Raw genomic sequence first — 13466 nt, 5'->3', positions numbered from 1 at the left:
CCCAACCACCGGTCCACGGACCGGTACCGGTCCGCGGAACAACTCCTACCGGGCCGCGGCTTGCTGGGCGCCGCCATCTTTTCATGAAAAAGTGCTTCCGGTGAGCTTTTCCAGGTAGAAAGCTCACCGGAAGCACGCTTTCATCAAAAAAATGGCGGCGCTAGCGCTCGTGAGCTTTTCCGGGTAGAAAGCCATTTCTACCGGAAAAGCTCACCGAGCGCTAGCGCCGCTATCTTTTTGATGAAACGTGCTTCCGTGAGGTCACCGGAAGCACTTTTTCATCAAAAAGATGGCGGCGCCCAGCTGATGCTGGTAGCAGCTGATGCCGCCCAGCTGATGCCGGTACCGGGCCACGGCGTCAAAAAGGTTGGGGATCACTGCTTTGAAGTATTTATTTGTTTGTTTGATTTATCTAGCCACCCAACCTTCATGACAATAGTTTACAACAATTTTTTAAAAACTACAAATAAACCTCCAAATACAATCATAAATACATAAAAATGTATACAAGCACTGTAAACCAATTACCAAAATTCCCAGCCAAGCTCTAATAAACAATGTACAGTCAAGATGATCCCTGTATGGACTTTACTACTCCATCCCCACACTGGGTGGCAAACTGATGTCTCTCTGATACTTTAAGGCAGGGGTGTCCAACCTTGGCAACTTTAAGCCTGGAGGACTTCAATTCCCAGAATTCCCCAGCCAGCAAAGCTGGCTGGGGAATTCTGGGAATTGAAGTCCTCCAGGCTTAAAGTTGCCAAGGTTGGACACCCCTGCTTTAAGGCTTTGTGAAAGATCTTTGAATGGCCTTCAAGGGCAGACCCAACTAAAGGACATTGCAGCAATCCAAACAAAATATAAAGCATCATGTCTGGAGCATCGCTCTCACCTGAAATGGTCATAGCTATATGAAAGATCCCTGGGTATTCAACATCACGAGGCTTTTTATGATAATGATGGATGTCATAAAAATTAGTAAAAATTAGTACTTTACGATGGTTGTCATAAAGATTAGTACTTCAACATTACTCCATCTTTTACAATAGGGAACAATTGATCTTTCATCGAATCCATTGTTCTGCAACCTTATCAACTTTTCAAAGTGTGGATTTAAAACTCCTTGAATTCCCTAACCAGCATGTTGGCTGGGGAATGTTGAGTCTTAAAATCCATGCATCTTAAAGTTAATAAGGCTGAGAAACTCTGATCCTCTCACAGAGCAGACTTTTGATCTGAGCATTCGGTTAAATGAAAACAGGAACCAGCGAAGAAAACAAATTGGCCCGTTATTTTTAAAGCAATAACTTTGTTAGTCCCAACCAGGTTTTTGACTTCCTCTTACCAGCTCTTAGCTTAAATAAGCTGGTTTACTGAAAAATTAATCCCCCTGAATTTAGCATGACTTGCTTCATGTCCAAGATGGCTTACAGTATTCATTGATTAATTTATATATATAAAAGTGAAATATCACGCATGCATCATGACAAAATCTCCAGAACCATAAAGCCTATAAACTTGAAATTTGGCATTATGTTCCTCTTGGCTTCTAGGTGTTCACTAAGAAAGGATTTTTAGAAATGACCATCAGAACATTAATATTTCCTATATTATTATTAACATGCTCTGATGCTAAGGAGTTCTACTCTCCCTCTCCACCTGACAAGAAATCTGTTCCAAATGCAAAACACAAGCAGAGGAGAGGAGTTTCAATTTCAGAGCAGCAAGCAGCTTTAGTACAGAACAGTTGAGCTAAGCCACGCCCAGGCTCCTTGCTGTCTCCTTCTTGCTCACACAATACTATTTCAGTTTCCAAATAGCCCTCAACTCTCACACACTGACAGGATGCTAGCCAAATGAATACTGATGGATGCTGGTATGCAGAGGCCCATTTTCCCCCCCATATTTTCCTCCCAAAAAACTAATCCCGATCACATAGTTTCAAAGCAAAGCATGGATATAGAGCTAGTCCAGTAATAAGATTATCATCTTCAGTTTATTACTGCATTAATTATGAAAATGAAAAAAGGGGAAACATCCATTAACCAATATTTTTTCTTCTCCAGAACTATTATTTTTTTAATTCTTTTCCACCTCATGCACCAGTCCCATAGGAGTTTCACAAAGGGAGGGATGACTTGGTCCCTAAAGCAGGAAGATGCTGTCATGGTTAATTCTAGGCAATTACCTTTGTCATTAAGGTGTTTGTGCGGTTTTTTTCATACTGGAAAGAGGCACAGCTACGCTCTTAGGTTAGCCACACAGGTGGAGTCATTACAATCTTACTGAACTGGTTACTGACTCTTTCTTCTGCGTGTCCATTAGGATCGTGTCCTCACCACACCCGAAGGCAGGAGTTTATCTTAAACAGACCGCATAAGCATTATGGCACACTGTTTTCACCTCGGATCTTGACGCTGCCTCTAGGCATCTGTTCCTTTGGCTAGATGAAAGCGCTGGCCCGACCAAGAAACCATCCCTTGTGATAATCCACACAGAACAGAGAAAAGTGAAAAGGAGGCTGCCAGCGAAACAGTGATGTCCTCATGTAGTATTCAGGGGTCTTCAAACTTGACAGCTTTAAGACTTGTGGACTTCAACTCCCAGAATTCCTCCTCCAGTCATGTTAGCTCAGGAACTCTGGGAGTTGAAGTCCACAAGTCTTAAAAGTTGCCAAGGTTGGAGACCCCTGAATATAGCTGGTCATCTTGCTCACGCATAATACAGGTAGCCCACAATGTATGACCACAACTGAGCTCAACATTTAGGTTGCTCAGTGAGACATTTGTTAAGTGAGTTCTGCCCCCATTTTACGACTTTTCTTGCCACCGTTAAGTGAAACGCTGCAGCTAATAAGTTAGTAACCTGGTTATTAAGGGAATCTGGCTTCCCCCATTGGCTTTGCTTGTCAGAAGGTTGCAAAAGGGGATCCCATGACCCTGGGATGCTCAAACCATCATAAATATGAATCAGTTGAATTTGGATCCCATGGCCATGGGGATACTGCAAAGGTCATAACTGTGAAAAACGGTCATGTCACTTTTTTTAGTGCTGTTGTAACTTTGAATAGTCACTAAACGAACTGCTGACTAATAGTCACTAAACGAATACAGGATGACCTGTATTACATCAAAAACAAGCAAACCACAGTACTCAAAGTTACGACCGTAACTGAGCCTGCAATTTCGATTGTAATGGTGAGAATCATAAAACATAGTCACCATGTGGTTTTACATTGGTTGTTAAGAGAGCCCATTGCTTGTTTCGGGGTCCATCAGAACTTCAAGTGACCTGCTGGAAGGTCGAGAACTTCCTGTATAGTTTAATACAATAGGTCAGGGGACTTTAAGCTTTAAGACTTGTGGACTTCAACTCCCAGAATTCCTCCTCCAGTCATGTTAGCTCAGGAATTCTGGGAGTTGAAGTCCACAAGTCTTAAAGTTTGAAGACTCTTGCAAAAGGTGGAGCCAGTCTCTGCTCATCTACCAAAACCAGCTACTGACTGACAACCCATTAATGCCAGTTTTGGTTCTTCTCATGTATAGACATTTGCATTTTCAGAGAGTCCACAGATGTTAACTAAGCAGAACCGACTGAAGCAAAATTATGATCTGATAATGGTCAACCAAACACCAACCAGAAGCCTCTTAGAAATGTGTATGTGGCAGCTATAGTTTGCATAATGGGATATACCCAGGGATTCAATTTTTTTAACAACTGGTTCTGTGGCCGTGGCTTAGTTGGTGGGCATGGCTTGGTGGTCATGTTATTGGCTGGGCGTGGCCAACTCAATATCACTCACATTGAGGCACGCATCTCCTCGCCTGGCCTTTTGTGACCGTTGGGATGCTGCAACAGTCGTAAATGTGAAAAATGGTCATAAGTTACTTTTTTCAGTGCCATTGTAACTTTGAATGGTCACTCCACACAAGCGAAGTACCAGCAAAGGAGGGGGAAAAAACTCCAGAGAAGTTCCAGAGACAGGAAGTCTAGTCCTGCCAAGAATGTAATAAGGGTCAATGGAGAGGCAGTTTTTGTAAGCAACACCAGAATGTTTCCTTCCTGCCTTCCTTACAGGATTAGGCCAGTAATTTCTTCTAACAACCAGTTGTCCGAACTGCTTAGAATGTTAACAACCGGTTCTAGCAAATAGGTGCGAACTGGTAGAATCCCACCCTTCCTCCTGGGAATCCAGATTACATTCTACCACTATTTACCTGACAATAGATGGACATAAAAAGTGACTTCGTGGATCTTCAATTACGCATGTTCACTTGGGTAACCTCCTACAAGATGATGAGACGGACCATGAAAAGATATCAATTCTACCTGGAACACCATAGTGAAAGACTGAACAAAATATAAGTATCTGTTAAAGTCAATGCTTCAGATATCACAGTTTGTGATTTGAGTATGAGGGGGTCCTTGGTTCTCTCTGTACTAGGTAACATCATCATCTTCAGTGCTAGTATTTCATCACCCTAGTTTGGGCAATGAAATGAAATGTGCAAGAAAACAACCAAACTCAGAGAGCACCAAGATTCCTCATTTCAACCCTGAGCTAGAAATATTCTCCTTTATTGATTAGAGTATATTGCCAGAACTCAACCATTGTCTTAGTTTTTATTAATCACATTTATATACTCACCTAACTCACCAAAAGGATCTGGTTGGTGCACTACAAATCTAAAAAGCCATATTCATAAATGCCACAGAAACTAAAGGTATAAACCCTAGGCAAAGAGAGGGATTAAAAATGGCTGCCTCGTCAATGGAACCATCTTAGCAAGTCTTTGGTATCTTGAGAGACCCAGGCCTGATAGCATAACCAGGTCTAGAGTGGCCTCTGGAATATGAAAAAGGGATGGAGATGAAAGTTGGGGAGGAAAGATGTTCCATAACATGGCAGAGAAAGCATATCTCCTCAGATCCAAGAAATGTAGGTCTCTGGTTAATGGAAACATATTCTCAATATGTCCTCTTTGTGGGGCGGGCAGATATAAGTGGTCCCTCAGATAGCCTGGTTCTATTCCATGAAAGGCTTCATAGGTCAAAATCAGCACCGTGAATTGGACCCAGAAGCAAATTTGCAACCAAATGCAGCTCACAGAGCAGAGGTTACAACACCCAATATCCTCTATGATAGGATATGACATGTGGAACCTACAGATATGACCAGCTTCTAGTCACCCATTATGCAAAGGAAGAATGAATGCTAAAGATCTTGGGATTGAATCAGAAATGAGGAAATTTGACGACAGACTAATTTTAAAGATGGCATGAAAATAAAGGCTAAAATGAAAATTTAAATGTTTGGGGCACATTGTGCATTTATTCCAGGCCCCAAGAACTAAGAAAAAACATGTGGAGTCTTTGACAACTCCTACTGTACATAACTGCGCACGCCTCTGCATTCTGTACCATCGGCTGTGTCTGGATATTCTTCAAGGGCAGCCCAATATAGAGTGCCTTGCAGCAGTCCAATCAGAAGATGATTAGGGCATGAATGACTGTAAGCAGAGCCAGCTGATCCAGGTATGAATGCAACTGGTACACAAGACAAAACTGCGCAAAGACACTCTTCGCCACGAGAATCACTTGCTCACCGAGCAGGAGTCATGAGTCTAGGAGGACCGCCCAATGTGTTGTGTGAACCACTCCACTAGAGTCATAACCTTGTTTACTACTTTGGGCAGAATGTGTTATGTGACACACAGCAATTGTGCTTTGTTAATCCTGTTTAAGATGTTGCATGATCTCAGTCAAGCTGTGATCAACATACAAGCTTCCTGTTGTCACTGAATTGCAATTCTTAACAACTCCTAGCACTTAATAGAAGAATGGAGAAACATATGGAAAACCATATCATACCACCCATAAAATCAAACTATACTCCTTCCATGACATTAAATACCTCTATCATATCTTATCAGCTCTACTGACATCTAAGCCAATGCCAATTTACAAGGTATATATACATAATCATATAAATATGGTAAACAAACAAACAAACAAAACCCTCAATGGGCTATCAAACTGATAAACTAATTCCCAAAATGGATGAGAAGTGAAATGTCTTCAAAGAAACACCAGAAAGTCCAGTTGCCTCTTGAAAAAGCACCTTAGGGATAACCATGACCTGGATGACTGAGAATCTCCATAGACATATTTCCCCAAAGCAGTTGACTAATATATTCAACTGCATCCTCTGAGGAATAAGATGCTAAATAAAAGTCAGAATGTCAAACTCCCAAACAAACAAACAAACAAAAATAATTCCAAAACCATGAAAAGGTAAGGGGAAAAAAACCAGGGGTGTTTAATTGGAGTGCATTAAAACATTCACAGCAGTTTTAGGGAGGTTGACTATTGTAAAAAGAAAAAGAAAAAAGATGGAAGCTATCGGATATTGCATTTCTGGAGACTAACTTGAACAAACTTTTGATTACCCAACATCTGGAATTTCAATCCTCCCAGTGACATATGAACTTTATCAGCTGTGTACATTCATCATTCTCTATACTTGGAAAGTCCCAAAGTCTATTCTTAGTAGAGTTCTAAAAAGACCAGTTGCTGCTCCGGCAGAAATTTTGCAAGGCTATAGGGACTTTCCATATTTCTATGCTTTGGGATACGTGTGTATGTGTATCCTTGCATCAAAAAGTTCTCTGAGAGTTTTCAGCTGTGGAGACATAGCCGCTGAGATATCCATCACCCAATCCATAAAATGATTTGTTTTCAATTTGGAACCCAAATAGTAGATAAGTAGATAATAGTAGTCAAGTATAGTCAAATATATATATATGTTTTCTTAAGTTTGTTTACATACATACATACATACATACATACACACACACACACACACACACTCATTCATTCATTCATTCATTCATTCGTTCATTCATTCATTCATTCATGGAAATTACATGCAAAGGTCCACACAATTGTTTGCAAATGATATACAAGTAGTCCTTGACTTACAATCACAACTGAGACCAAAATTTTCACTGTTAAGTGAGGCGGTTGTTAAATGAGTCGTGCATAATTTTACAACCTTTTATGCAATTGTTAAGCCAACTACTGCATTTCTTAAACACAGATAGTCCTCGACGTTTGACCACAATTGAGCCCAGAACTTATTCTGCTGAGAGAGAAATTTGTTAAGTGAGTTTTGCCCCATTTAATGAATTTTTCATGCCACCTGTTAAGTGAATCACGGAAAGTTGTTAAATTAGCAACACGGTTGTTAAGTGAAACTGGCTTCTTCGATGACTTTGGTGGTCAGAAGGTCGCAAAAGGGGATCACATGAACCCAGGGGACACAGCAACCCTCATAAAGATGAACCAGTTGCCAAGCATCTGAATTATGACCACATGAGCACTGGGATAAGCCGCCTGGGAAAGCCAAGGGAAATCATCAAAACCAATAAAAAGCAAAAGTTAGAATATGGGATGCGACACCTGGAAAAATAGGGCATCCTTCATTTAATCCTCCGGGGAAAGATTGAAGGCAAATGAGGTCCAGGCAGAAGAAGAACATTACGGCTTCAAAATCTAAGGGACTGGTTTGGACAAAACCCAACAGCACTTTTTCATGCGGCTGTTGATAAAAATAGGATCTCCAACATGATCGCCAATGTCCGATGATGGATAGGGCACAAGAAGAAGAGGAGCATGGGGATGCTAGAAAGATTGTAACTGTGAAAAACAGTCATAAGTCACTTTTTTCAGTGGTGTTGTAACTTTGAAAGGTCACTAAGTGAACTGTTGTAAGTTGAGGACTACCTGTATATCATGTGGCTTTTATATGAACCTGATTTCCCCCCCATTGACTTGTTGGAAGCTGGCTGAGGGGAACTCACAAATGGCTGCAAATGTCATAGGTACATGCCAAGTGCCTAAATTTTGACCATGTGACCATGGGGATGCTGCAACAGTCATAAGTCCTGAGGGCAAGGGCTGTCAATCAATTTTTTCAATGCCATGCTTTGAATGGATGCTAAACTAATAGTTGTAAGTCAAGGGACTACCTTTCTTTAGACAACATTACAAGCTGAAATGTATATATTAAGAATTGCACTTCAGATGCATGCTTGCTTTAGTGCAAAATTAAAATAAAACAGTCACAAAATCTACATACACACATACCTACGCATGTATACAGTGCGAATCTGAGTGTGTGTGAGTGTGTAACTCTTTCCCTTTTGGTTTTTCTAATAATTTCAACAACTTAAGATGAAGATTTAGACTTAGACTTAGAATAACTTTATTGTCATTTTACATGTACAATCATCGGCATAAATTAAAATTAAATTTCGTGGCATACAGTTTGCAGTACAGAACACTACAAATTATACTGCAAGTACAACTTGCATTGTTCTGTAGTCTCTAACCATTCTCAGGCATCAGTGAAATATTGGGCTATTTTTCTTCCATTATATATCTCTCTCATTCACATTGCTGCTTTATAAAACACGGAACTGCTGAAATTTTGTTTTATAAGATGAATATGAAATATTGTAAAGAGTGAGATGATTGTTTTCTGCCAGAAATCTAATGTGCAAATCAGTTACACTAGAAGACAAATCTTAGCTGATCTTGAAAAACCAAACAGGATCAGATCTATTTAGTAGAAAGACTGGAGACTATGAAGGAATCCCAGCCATATAGGTAGGATACAGATTATCCCAGAGAGAAGTCAACCTCATAGAAATCAAAGAAATTCTATATTATTGGCAAGAAAACTGCAAGGATGTTGCCATGAAGTCTCCAAGAGTGACTTACTTTAAACCAAAATATTTAGAATGGTCCTAAAAACCATATTACCATATACCAAGTTCTGTGTTTAAATCATTAGTTAGGGATTTGCAAAGAACTGAATAAAAGAAGTACACAAACAAGCTACTTTTCAGCTTAAAATAGTTTACTCTAAAGCTCTTAAAGTTACAGATGGTCCCCAAAATGAGATACAAGCTTGCTTTTTTTGAAACACCTGCTGCCTTTATGTCCTGGCCTAAAAATGACAGTTCTGAGGTCACTGCAATATTTAAATACAGTGAATTCCCCCTGGAGCACATTTATGCTTGCTTAATCATAAGCAACCTGCTGGAATTCCTGGATGCTGAGATATCTATGACGTTTAGGGCAGGAGGAAGGATTCAGGTCTGGGTCTCGACCAAATACTTTTGCATTTGGCAAGTTATTATTATTTTTCCTGGCTTCCCAGATCAACCAACCAGATAGAATCTGGGCAAAAGTGAAGCATTTGGAATGAAAGAATTCTAAATCCTGAAATTTGTCTTGAGGATCAGATATGATATATATAGGATAACGGCAGTGAAATTATTGTATGCACAAAGAGGGAAAGATTTGGCAGTGCCTGCAATGGAGGAATGGTTGGTGAAGATATCAGTTATAATGTCACTATAATGACGTAGGAAAATACCCGAACAAAGCTGAATACCATACATGTAAGTACCCGCAAAAACTTCACACACACACAGACACGTATATGTATATATGTATGTATGTATAGGACTGAAAGACTCCAGCCCTATGATTCTATGTTCTATGTGGTGACATTTGTCTGAGAAGTAATTATACTGTTGGACTGTAGCTATGATGAATGCCATAAAAGAATTACTGAGTCTGTCATCTGCATCTCTATAACAGTCTGGTTTGTTTCTGCAACCCAACAGGACAGACACAGACTTCAGAGGATAATTAGGACTGCAGAAAAAAACAATTATTACCAACCTGCCTTCCATTGAGGACCTGTATACTGCATGAATCAAAAAGAGGGCTGGGAAAATATTTACAGACCCCTCACATCCTGGACATAAACTGTTTCAACTCCTTCCCTCAAAACGACACCATAGAGCACTGCACACCAGAACAACTAGACACACGGACAGTTTTCCCCCGAAAGCCATCACTCTGCTAAACAAATAATTCCCTCACATTGTTCAACTATTTACAAAGTCTGCACTACTATTACTATTAATCTTGTCATCACTCCTTATCACCCATCCCCTCCCACTTCTGACTGTATGACTGTAATGTTGTCGCTTGTATCCTTACGATCTGTATTGACTGTTTCCTAGTATGATTTGATTGCTTTTTGTACCCTATGACTATTATTAAGTGTTGTACCTTATGATTCTCGACTCTTGGCGAATGTATCCTTTCTTTTATGTATACTGAGAGTGTTTACACCAAGACAAATTCCTTGTGTGTCCAATCACACTTGGCCAATAAAGTGTTCCGTTCTGTTCTGTTCTATTCTAAAATGACTTCCCCCAGGGATTGAAGCAGCATCAGAGGGAACTAGATTCAATCTAGTTGACCACAGAGCTATATGAGCAGAAGGCTGGACTAGAAGACCTCCAGGGTCCCTTTCCAGCTCTATTCTATTCAAGCTATTTGTTGAAAGCAATCTGTTTAAGCATTTTAGTCCAGACACCAGCATTCGGCTTAATCTTTCTCACTGAGTTACTAATATAAGAAGAGTTCAATGCAGGGAGTCTTCGAGTTACGACCACAATTGAGCCCAAAATTGGTTTTGCTGAGTGAAACATTTGTTAAGTGAATTTGCCCCATTTGACTGTCCTTGCCACAGCTGTTAAGTGAATCACTGCAGTTGTTAAGTTAGTAACATGGTTGTTAAGTGAATCTGGCTTCCTCCAGATTCTTTCTTCCAATTCACTAAATGAATTGTTGTAAATCAAGGACTAGCTGTACCATATCCATTCTAAAAAGCTCTTGGAATAAAAAATGAGACATGAATACATTTCAGTCTGGGGGGAATTTTTAAGTTTATAAAAAGTCCCAAACTGAATTTCCCCACTTCTCTAAGCAAAATACTTCCTTGAAATTCGGGATGATTTCACATCTGTCAATTCTGATAATTTTGAGTCAGATGAGCTCAACATTATGCATACTTTCAACCTTAATTAGCATAAATGCCCAATTAAAATACACTGCACACCCTTAAAATTGAGTACAAAGTGGTACTTAGGCAGCCATTAAGAACAAGTAAATATAAATATGTTTTTCTTAAAGATGTCCAGTTGTGCTTGCAAGTCAAGGACCAACTGATGTGATGTAGTTTCCAAACAATTACAAAAAAGTACAACAAAACTTCTTTGAAATTCTTAAATTAGACTTAGAATTGGTTCGTGTACTGTGTTGTGCCACAATGGAGTCTACTGCTTGCTGCTTAGTATTTAATGCCCTGTGGTTTATTTAAAATCAACAACACATGGTTTATGATTTACACAGTGGTCAAGAACTTACAATCCTGGGGCCACATGCAGTTTTTTCCAGAAGAGCTTAAATGTCTTCTGCAAACAGTATCTTGTGAAACTGAAATCTGGTTTTCTACATTTTGAAGTATGAAACACATGTATATTTTACTGCGTGCCTCAATGTACAATGATCTAATAATAAAAATAGCCAGCCCAGCACTGTTTTATGACACGATCCCAAATACTTTTGTGGCTCTTCATACTCAAAAGTTTTAATGCAACTCTTATTTCCCAAAATATTTCCAACTCCTGCATTGGTTTAAACAGAATTCATTCTGTTCCTTGGCCTCTACAAAAAGGGCAGCCTCCAGGCAACCTAATACTCATCTGATTTAAAGTATGATCAAGTTAATCCAGTCCGATGTAGGCTAAACCTGGATATAATCATACGTTGTGCCATGGGTGGTGTTCATTTCTTGAAGATAGGACTACTGAAAGGCAGGTAACAGGCCCTTGACAGATTATTTCTTTAAAATGGGAAGAGTTTTGGGAAAAAGAACCTCCTAACAAATAATAAACTGCAACATCAATTAGAATCAGCAGTAATAGTAAGAAAAAAAAACCATCCTACTTATCAAAGTCCAACACTTACAGATAACTTGTCAGCAGTCAATAAAACATCCCTCCTGGGAAAACCACAATTTCAAAGAATAAACCCCCCCCCCCCGGGCCCCGGCCCCCCCCGAGAAGCCCCCCGGCCCCGGGGGGGGGGGCCCCCCCCCCCCCCCTTAAAGAGTCTCTGTAAACTTGTCAATATGACATCTGGAATACTTCTGGATCAATACAGAAGTGAGTTGTTGTTAGTTGAGAAGTTATGTCCGACCCATCGCGACCCCACGGACAACATTCCTCCAGGCCTTCCTGTCCTATACCATCCCCCGGAGTCTATTTAAGCTCACACCGACTGCTTCAGTGACTCCATCCAGCCACCTCATTCTCTGTCGTCCCCTTCTTCTTCTTTTGCCCTCAATCGTTCCCAGCCTTAGGCTCTTCTCCAGGGAGTCCTTCCTTCTCATTAGGTGGCCAAAGTATTTGAGTTTCATCTTCAGGATCTGGCCTTCTGAAGAGCAGTCAGGGTTGATCTCCTCTAGGACTGACCGGTTTGATCGCCTTGCAGTCCAAGGGACTCGCCAAGGGAGTCTTCTCCAGCACCAGAGTTCAAAGGCCTCCATTCTTTGGCGCTGAGCCTTCCTTATGGTCCAACTTTCACAGCCATACATTGCAACTGGGAAAACCATAGACTTGACTATATGCACTTTTGTTGGCAGGGTGATGTCTCTGCTTTTTAGTATGCTGTCTAGATTTGCCATAGCTTTCCTCCCCAGGAGCAAGCGTCTTTTAATTTCTTGGCTGCGGTCCCCATCTGCGGTGATCTTGAAGCCCAGGAAAATGAAAACTGTCACTACTCCATTTCTTCCCCATCTATTTGTCAGGAATTGAGAGGGCCGGATGTCATGATCTTAGTTTTCTTAATGTTGAGTTTCAAGCCAACTTTTGCACTCTCCTTCTTCACCCGCATCAAGAGGCTCTTCAGTTCCTCTTCACTTTCTGCCATTAGAGTGGTATCATCTGCATATCTGAGGTGATTGATATTTCTCCCGGCAATCTTCATTCCAACTTTTGATTCATCTAGCCCTGCCTTTCTCATGATGTGCTCTGCATATAAGTTAAATAGGCAGGGTGACAGTATACAGCCTTGCTGGACTCCTTTCCCAATTTTGAACCAATCAGTGGTTCCGTGTCCAGTTATCACTGTTGCTTCTTGACCCGCATATAGGTTTCTTAAGAGACAAATAAGATGGTCTGATACTCCCATCTCTTTAAGGACTTGCCACAATTCGTTGTGATCCACACAATCAAAGGCTTTAGCATAGTCACAGAAGTGAGATCACTACCAAAAAGGCCTCTCCAACCTATCCAGCTGCCTGTTCTCACAAACAAGACATAGGAAGGTAGCTTCCCATTGAGCACCTTAAGAGTTGAAGTTCACAACCATCGTGGCATAGACGGTGTTGGTGTTTCTCAACCTTGGCAGCCTGAAGATGGATGGATTTCAACCCCCAGAATTCTCCAGCCAACTTGAGTGGGTGGGGAATTCTGGGAATTGAAGTCCACGCATCTTCAAGTTGCTGAGGTGGAGAGATACTGGCATAGATAATG

The 13466-nt window shown here is 40.6% G+C and overlaps 1 protein-coding gene across 2 annotated transcripts in view; it reads right to left on the bottom strand.

Annotated features, from left to right (window-relative positions):
* Positions 1-13466, bottom strand: part of PANX1 (pannexin 1) — a 36161-nt gene that overhangs the window by 19923 nt on the left and 2772 nt on the right. Inside the window, exon 1 of one of the 2 annotated variants that reach the window (XM_087966166.1) lies at positions 4218-4331. The exons of the other annotated variant lie outside the window; for it this stretch is intronic. The gene's annotated coding sequence lies outside the window, so the exon portion shown is untranslated. Of the gene's footprint in view, positions 1-4217; positions 4332-13466 lie in introns of those variants that run through there. 2 annotated transcript variants of the gene reach the window in all.

This window comes from Notechis scutatus, chromosome 5 (genome assembly GCF_049901735.1).
Source record: "Notechis scutatus isolate UNSWTSFEM ecotype Mainland chromosome 5, rNotScu1.2, whole genome shotgun sequence".
NCBI lineage: Eukaryota > Metazoa > Chordata > Lepidosauria > Squamata > Elapidae > Notechis > Notechis scutatus.
The sequence above is the reverse complement of the archived record's forward strand: the minus strand, read 5'-3'. Positions and strand labels throughout refer to the sequence as shown.